This window comes from Gymnoscopelus microlampas, assembly GCF_963454915.1.
Source record: "Gymnoscopelus microlampas genome assembly, chromosome: 7".
In the NCBI taxonomy this organism is placed as follows: domain Eukaryota; kingdom Metazoa; phylum Chordata; class Actinopteri; order Myctophiformes; family Myctophidae; genus Gymnoscopelus; species Gymnoscopelus microlampas.
The window spans coordinates 25176414-25185674 of NC_139944.1; the positions used below are offsets into that span (position 1 = coordinate 25176414).

The 9261-nt window shown below is 41.6% G+C and overlaps 1 long non-coding RNA gene across 1 annotated transcript in view; it reads left to right on the forward strand.

The window, feature by feature from the left end:
- Positions 1 to 7282, forward strand: part of LOC311049721 — a 468691-nt gene extending 461409 nt beyond the window's left edge. The window contains exons 2-3 of the long non-coding RNA XR_014601223.1: positions 7008 to 7146; positions 7208 to 7282. This is a non-coding gene — a long non-coding RNA (uncharacterized lncRNA). The remainder of the gene's footprint in view (positions 1 to 7007; positions 7147 to 7207) is intronic.
- The last annotated feature ends 1979 nt before the right edge of the window (positions 7283 to 9261 follow it).

A 9261-nucleotide genomic window follows, 5' to 3' on the forward strand; every position in this document is an offset into this window, starting at 1 on the left:
TTGTGATGTGTCAAAATTATTACAGTTTGTATTGTTTGCAGATGACACAAATTTTCATTGTTCAGGTTTTGATTTGAAAGAGTTAACGGAAAGTATTGTACATGAAATGACTAAACTAAAAAAGTGGTTTGATGAAAATAAGTTATCGTTAAATTTGGAAAAAACTAAGTTTATGATTTTTGGTAATCGGGATAAGGATGATGAGGTGAAAATAACTATAGATGGAGTGACCATTGAAAGAGTAACAGAATTTAGATTTTTGGGTGTATTAATGGACGACAAACTATCATGGAAACCCCACATAGCACATGTTAGAAAAAAGATTTCAAAGAGCATTTTTGTTTTAAATAAGGTAAGACATGTGTTAGATTATGAGGCAATGAGAATACTGTATTGCTCACTTGTTTTGCCATACCTTAGTTATTGTGCTGAAGTATGGGGAAATACTTATGTGACTACCATAAAACCTTTATACATACTTCAGAAGAGAGCAGTACGAATCATGCATAATGTCAATTATAGAGAACACACAAACAGACTATTTACACATTCAAGAGTATTGAAACTTGAAGAGATAGTGAAGTTACAGACTTTATTAATCATGTTTAGGGCAAAAATCAAAACGTTGCCAGTTAATTTGCAAAAGCTGTTTGAATGCTGTTCAGAAAGTGGGGACAGTAGGAGGAAATTTGACTTTAAACATCAGTTTGCACGGACCACTCAGAGGCAGATGTGTCCTTCAGTCATAGGAGTCAGAATGTGGAATTCTCTCCACAATGACTTAAAAGGTTGTACAAATATTTATCAATTAAAAAAATTGTATAAAAACGTAATTATTAGACAGTATGGAGAAGATAAATAAGAAAGGATTGGACTTTGGAGTTGTTTACTATATAAGTTTAATTAATCATTTGTTGCTCAATTTTGTTGCTTGTTTTTCTTTTTTTTGTTTGTTTTGCTTGTTTTGTTTAAACTTGCATTTAGTGCAAGTACTGGTTGTAATGCACCGATCATCAAGTATATCTTTTTTTTAAAACAGCATGGGGTCAGGCATCAATAAGAATTTATTCTTCTGCCTGTTCCTTTTCGCTCATGGATGTATTGGATTTAATGAATTAATATCCTATGAAATGAACTATATGTACTGTAATACAATACCATGTGCGAAACAAAATAAATGAAATGAAATGAAATGAAATGAAATTTTGTTCCAAAAATGTGTTTTGCTAAATTAGACCTGCTGGTGGCGCTATAACAGGCCAATGTGAAAAGGGTGGCATTTCTTCCTCGGCCTAGTGGGAATGTGCGTGTGAAATTTCACGGAAATCGCAAGCTGCATTTATAGTTTGAGGCTTTTTGTTCAAAACGGAGCAATCCTGCAAACTTTGGAAGCCAACCATAGTCACTGAGGATGGAATATGGGAAATCGGACAGATCCGTTTTGATCACATGACTACAGAGATTCTCTGTACCGATTTGCATGACGTTTGGATAAAATCTGTAGGAGTAATGTTAAAAAAAAAATGGGTTTTGCACAAATCGACCTCCTGGTGGCGCTATAAAAGGCCCATGTGAAAAAATTGGGGCAGAGGTTCTGAATTGGCATCCAGGGAGTGTGTGTGCATAGTTTCGGAGCGACCGGGCCAACGGTGCCGGAGATTAGCTGCTAACACACAGACAGGACGGACGGACACACACACACACGGACGGCCGGACGGACGGAGGGTAAAACATACTCTCTCGCCATGCCTTCGGCCTGCGGAGACAATTATTAAGGGTGCTTGTGTTTTGTGCAATTTTGCTAACGCATCCCAACATTGGAGTGATAGAGCAACAAATGTCATTGTAAGTTGCAATTAAACATGTGAAGTGCAGTTTCTTGCCATGCACATTTGTAATAATATTATAACAAGAACAGATTTGTATTTTCCTCCCCTTGAAAAGTCGTCCGGTCTGAAAGATTGGAAATTGGACAATTTCTCTGAATAACCAGTCCTTAAGAATCATTTTACCTAACCGGCTGGGGCATGCATTCCCAACTTGCATTGTTCCTGTTCCTTCCGGTATGAAGGTTGCCTTAAGTTAGGGGGTTTCCCGCACATAAGCACCTCTGCAGCGAGCAGCTGTGCGAGCGAATATTCGATGCTGGCGTCTGGAAACTGTCTTCTCTACGCTGACCGACACGGGAGGACCGGCGGAATATGCTAAAGCTGTTAAGGCGCTAAATGACTACTTTGTACCGCAGGTAAACACTGCGTTTGCGCGCCAAGCTTTCTACCAAGTGGCACAGAAACCTGGAGAAACTGTGCAGCAGTTTGTGACGAGACTTTGTCAGGCTGCAAGAGACTGTGCGTTTGATGCGGACATTGGTAATCAAATACGAGATGCAGTGTTGAGCAGATGCACGTCGGATTATGTGAGGAGAAAGCTGCTGGAGGATCCACAACTGACGCTACCGCGCGCTCTGGAGATAGCGGCGCAGTGTGAACGGGTGGAGGCGCAGATGGCGGCGATGAAGACGATGAAGATGAGCGACGGAGACAGCGCTGAGGGGAGAGAGACGGTGAACCGCGTCTTCAAGAAGGAGGGGAAATCACAGAAGTGGAAACCAACGCCTCGTGGAGATTGTGGAGAGGGAAAAGAGAAATATAACAAAGATAACAAAGTGTGCTACAGATGTGGACACGGAGATCATCTAGCCAAGGACTCTGCACGCCCAGCAAAGGGACAGACATGCAGAAAGTGCAATGGAAAAGACCACTATGCGAAAATGTGCAAATCAAAAGGTAAAGACAGACAGAATGTGAAATGTGTTGAAACTGATGACCAGGACACTGGGGACAGAAACTATGCATTTGTGGTTGGTGATGATTCCAATACAGAGAGGGTCACATTTGATGTTGGGGGAGTAGATCTGCTTATGCTAATTGATTCAGGTGCATCAAGTAACATTGTAGATGAAAACACTTGGGAAATGCTTAAAAGTAAAAATGTAAAATGTGTTTCCACCAAGGCAGTTAGCAAACCCCTGTATCCATACTCTTCCAAGGTGCCCCTACCAGTAATGGGTGTGTTCAAATGTCAAGTTAAAGTGGGAAAATGTAACACTGAAGCAGAATTCACTGTAATACAGGGACGTGGGGAGCCACTGCATGGGAGGAAAACTGCTATTGAACTAGGTGTACTGAGGGTAGGTACAAACATAGCAGCAGTGACAGATGCTAAATCTGAAATACAGAGGAAATACCCCAAACTGTTTAAAGGTGTTGGTAAACTGAACACAAAGCAACTAAGTTTGCATATTGATGAGAGTGTGACACCAGTGGCACAACCCCTAAGGCGGGTGCCATTTCACCTAAGAGAAGCAGTAGAGAAAAAAGTGAATCAGCTGCTAGACATGGACATTATTGAGAAGGTCGAGGGACCCACACCGTGGGTGAACCCTGTTGTAGTTGCACCAAAAGCAAATGAAGACGACATCAGAATGTGTCTTGACATGAGGAGGGCTAATGCAGCTATCATTAGGGGGAGATATCCAATACCCACAGTGGATTAGCTTTATACCACAGTTTGCTAGCAAATCAGAGCCACTGAGGAGGCTGACTAAGAAAGACGCACCTTTCATTTTTGGGCCAGAGCAAAAACAAGCATTTAGAGTGATTAAGGAAAAGTTAGCTGAGGCTGGTACTCTGGCATACTTTGATAAAGATGCTCCTACTAAAGTCATAGCAGATGCAGGACCAGTAGGAATAGGAGCAGTCCTAGTACAGCAACAGCAGCAGGAAATGGTGCCCATATGTTATGTGAGCAGGAGCCTGACTGACTGTGAACGGAGATACTCACAAACTGAACGTGAGGCCCTTGCCTTAGTTTGGGCATGCGAGAGGCTGCACCCATACATATATGGAAAAAGGTTTGACTTAGTAACAGACCACAAGGCTCTGGAGGCCATATACAGCCCGACCTCTAAGCCATGTGCCCGTATTGAACGGTGGGTGCTGCGACTCCAACCTTACGAGTTCAGAGTAATCCACATACCCGGAAAAGACAACATTGCAGATCCCCTGTCGCGACTACTGGGAGAGAGCACGACAGAGGGGAATCACAAGCACGGAGCGGAGGAATACGTGCAGTTTGTTGCCACACACGCTACTCCACGCGCACTGACCACTAGAGAGGTAGAGGAAGCCTCTGCAACAGATAAGGAACTCAGTGACCTGAGAAGTGCGATACTGAGTGGATGTTTTGACAAATGCCAGGTGTATGCGCGCATCGCGTATGAACTGTGTGTAATTGGACAGTTGGTGTTAAGGGGGACACGCATTGTACTGCCACATGCACTCAGAGACAGGGCCCTGCAGTTGGCCCACGAGGGACACTTGGGGATTGTAGGCACAAGGTATTGATAAAGCAGCAGAGAAGTATGTGAGGTCATGTCACAGGTGCCAAATAGTGTCAAGGCCTGACGTGCCTGAACCTTTGAGACCCACAACACTTCCAGATGGGCCGTGGCAGGATTTAGCCACTGACCTACTAGGCCCACTACCGACAGGACATTCAATATTAGTTGTAATAGACTATTACAGCCGTTATTACGAGTACGAGATCCTGCAGTCGACCACTGCTGAAAAGGTCATAGACAGCTTAGAAAATATCTTCAGCAGACATGGGCTTCCTGTTTCCATTCGATCAGATTGTGGACCCCAGTACATGTCTGAACAGTTCCAAGCATTCTGCCAGGAGAACGGCATTGTGCATGTGAAAACCACACCTAAGTGGGCACAAGCCAATGGTGAGGTGGAGAGGCAAAACGCCTCACTAATGAAGAGGATTCGCATTGCACAGTCTGAGGGGCTGAACTGGAAAAAAGAGCTACGCAAGTATGTGACTATCTATCGATCTATAGATCATTCCACAACAGGGAAAAGTCCTGCGGAGCTCCTGTTCAAGAGAAAGATCAGAGGAAAGCTCCCAGACATCACAACACCACAGAGAGACCTGGAGGTCAGAGACGCTGATGCTGAGAGAAAAGGACAGTCAAAACTGTACACAGACAACAAAAACAATGCAAAACACTCGGATGTGTCTGTGGGAGATGATGTCCTACTAAAGCAAGACAAAACAGACAAGTTTACGACAACCTTCAACAAGACACCACACAAGGTAATCAGCAAGGATGGTAACAATGTGGTTGTCCAATCACCAAGTGGAGCGACCTATTCTAGGAACACTACATTCGTCAAGAAATACTACACAGAGGATCCCGCTCCACAGTCATCCAGCAAGACACAAATAACATGGACGGAGGATGAGGAGAAACAAGACACGCTTGACACAGAGTCCAACACAGAGACTCACACTAGGGTGTCCACACCCAAGGCCACAACGCCTAGGTGTGAGAGACCCCACAGGCAGACCAAACTGCCACAGAGACTGACAGACTTTGTCACTAAGTGAATAAAGGCCTGTCTGGCACTGTAAAGAAGAAAAAAAAAGAGAGAAATATGTGCCAGATATGTTTATGCATTACCAGTCATGTTCGATTTATGGTTTACATTATGCATCTATTGTTTACAAATGTGAATTTTATTCATGATGAACCTTTGGTTTTTTTTAGGACAGGGTTGCGTATTGAAAAAAAAAAAATCTGTTCTGTATGTGAAATAATTGAAGTCAGTGATGTTATTGTTCTGTACATGATACAGTGGAGTTTATTTCCTAGTAAGGGGGAGATGTTGTGTACTGATGTGTACTTAATGATGACGTCATAAGGTGGTGACTGGGAGTCACTGATTACATTCACGTGTGTACACTAGGAGCCGGTGTGTGTGTGTGTGTGTTGTACACGGTGAACCTAATAAAAGTTTCCTGTTTAAATACGGAGTTGATTCTTTAGAAGTCATCACTATCTAACAGCAGCCAGGTGGAAACTGTTCAGAATCCTGGTGGTGTTGCCCTTGACACTACGGTAGGCTTCCTTGCCTGGCTGCAATAATAATAATAATAATAATAATAATAATAATAATAATAATAATAATACATTTTATTTATAACGCAATTTACGTTTTTGTAAATCACAAAGTGCTACAGGGTTTAAATGGCAAAAAATAACAAAGGCCAGACAAAAACAAAAAACACTTTTGGCAACAACATAAGACCCTTCTTTGGGTACAATGTATATTAAAAAACTATAGAGTAAAAGACCCAAGAAAAAACTAAAAAGACTAAGCAAAAGCTTTGTTAAAAAGGTATGTTTTGACTCCATTTTTCGGGGCTCTCAAATGGTCGGGGAGGGCATTCCACAGGCGTGGGGCAGTGGAGCAGAATGCCCGGTAGCCCATGTAATGGTGCAGAATTATGTTCATGGGGGCAAGGAGAAGGTTGGTGTTGGACGAGCTAAGGTTCCGAGTGGGGGGTTGTGGTTTGAGAAGTTCTTTGAGGTAGGGGGGAGCATTACCGTGGATGCACTGATGAGTCAGAAGGGAAATCTTGTATTCAGTCCTAAAAGTGATGGGGAGCCAGTGAAGTGAATGGAGTGAGTGTGATGATGTAGTCAAAATTTCACACTCTCATCAGTTGTGTCAAGCCAGAAACAGGATTGTGTCCAATCTAGACACAGGATCTAAATGTCTCAATAGAAGCAGGGAGAGCAAATGCAACCACCCAATTGTATACGTTTTATTGAATTAACGAGAAATATATAAGGAATATAAGAAATATCAGGCCCCATCTTATGGATATATTTTATTTTATGGCACAAAATGTGGATTTTACGCAAAGGTGGGTTTCTGGTAGGCTTTCTGAATACTTTATTAGACAGAAATACATACACCAGCAGGTACACAGCCTGGAAACCAGACTAATAGGCCAGTGCAAATCCGCCCCTTGGAAATGCAGATTCCACACAGAGATTCCAGATATTAGTCTGGCTATGCCAGGCTAGCAGGTACAGTAAGTACATGAGACAGACTCCAGTCACTTTCAAATTAGAGTACTGCAGAGGGCAGGTGTGTGTGTCGGTGTCCAGCTGACGCTCGTTGACACTTGTTAATGTTATAGGCATCAAAGCAATTATGCTTCTGCACTGTCAAATATGCCAACATCTAATCTAAGATTAGTAGGACTCATTCAAATGACCACCAGTGAGTCCCAGGACTCACTTTATTGAAAACCTAACAACATCACTGTATTATATTAGATTGAATAGATATTATATTGATATTATAGCTATTTTATTTTATTAGATATGTGATGCTGTTACCTGACAATTACTTGACTTTTGGTGAAAAAGCCTGCATATATCTGTAAATCGGATATCGGTAAAAAGGTCAATATCGAACATCCCTAGTTTTAAAGGTTCTAAAGGTTTGAAAGGTTTACGGTTCTAAATGTTTTAAAGTTGTTAAAGGTTTTAAAGGTTTTGAAGGTGATAAAGGTTTTACAGATGGTGTTAAAGGTTTTAAAGGTGTTAAAGTAGTAGTAGTGTTAAAAGTTTTGATAGTGTTGACAGTGTTGAGTAGTGTTATACATATTTTTAGGGTAAAACAGTGGTTGCTAGGGTCTAGGTCTATTGATTGCTAATCTCTGAAAAACAGCAGAGGGCGCTCTTTTTCCTTTTTATTTGACGATGGGTTCCCAGATAGATTGATTGGTTGTTAGTAGGGATGTCACGATACCCGGTGTTACCGGTGTTACGGGTGTGCGGGCACACCACCGAGTACGTTAAGTGCACACGATAGCACTGTTTTGGTAAAAACAAAAAGAAGGGAAAAAAAAAACAGTACATATTGTCTCCGCCTGCTCTCTGCCTCAACGAGTTAAAGAGTGCAGGCAGGCAGGTCACATGCAGGGCACAGAGCCACATAGGCGTATCACGTGACTCGAGTCGGGGAGGGAGAAAGAAGGCCGCTCTAAACAAACTGCAGTTTACACAAGACGACAAACAATGGCGGAGGCGGGGGATTTGTTGTCAAAACCCAGGTCAAAGTCTGTTTGGCGATATTTTGGTTTTAAACCCAATGCTGATAGGGAACCTGAGAATGTCAATGAGGTTATCTGTAAACTGTGTCTGGGTAAGGTGCAAGCATCTCTAATCTACAGACTCACCTGCTATCGAAACACAAGAGTGAGGCTGCAAAATTGGGTCTTGCTGGAAAATAGCCAAATAATATTCACGCACGCACACACGCACGCACGCACGCAAGGTGGATAAGAGAAGGAAACTGGCAACAGTAAATAAGACTGTTGGAGTTTTGCCTAAAGGAAATTGGAACCTCCGTCTTGTTCCATCTGTGAAAATGAAGTTTAATATCTAGTTTGGTTTTCATCTAGTCATTGCGACGCATTGTGATCTTATAGATCAGCTATTTTCAAAAGATTTTTATACATTTGAAAACTTGCATAATGAGTGCTTTCTATTGCTGGTACTTTAGTACATTTTGATACCAATACTTTTGTAGTTTTACTCAAGTCAGTTTAGAATTCCAGAATTTTACTTGTAACAGAGTATTTTTCTACATTGCAGTATTGATACTTTTACTTAAGCAAAACATTTGAATACTTTTTCCACCACTGCAAAAATGGAATAAAGACAAAAATAAGAGTAAAACAGGTAGTTAGTTGAAGCAGAACATATTTTAAAGCAAAAGAAAATAATAATAATATGGTCCAAACTCCCTTGTGGTATTTGTCACTGTATATTATAGTATATATGTAAATAAATATAGATAGATAGATAGATAGATATAATAACAGTTATATGTTCTCTGCATTTAACCCATCCTAAGTAACAGGAGCAGTGGGCGCTACTTAGGCAGAGCCTCAGGGAGCAATTAGGGGTCAAGTGTCTTGCTCAAGGACACTTTGACACATGGCTGGGGCCTGGATTCAAACCTCTGACTTCCCAGGCAGGCTCTCTAACCAGGGAACATAGAATATTTTTATGTATATACTTATTTATTTATGAACGAGTACTGAACATGCTGTTTTTCTACAACTGTTGTCCTGTACTTCCATCAAATAAAATGAAATATAATAAAATAAACTGGTGTTAAATAGCTGGTGGAAAAGAGAAGTAAACGGGCACTGATAAATACATCCCAGTTTGAGGTGAAACAATCGTGAACTTATGAGGAAGAGAATCAAACTGATGGTGGAGGTTGATGAACTCCACACACACACACACACACACACACACACACACACACACACACACACACACACACACACACACACACACACACACACACACACACACACACA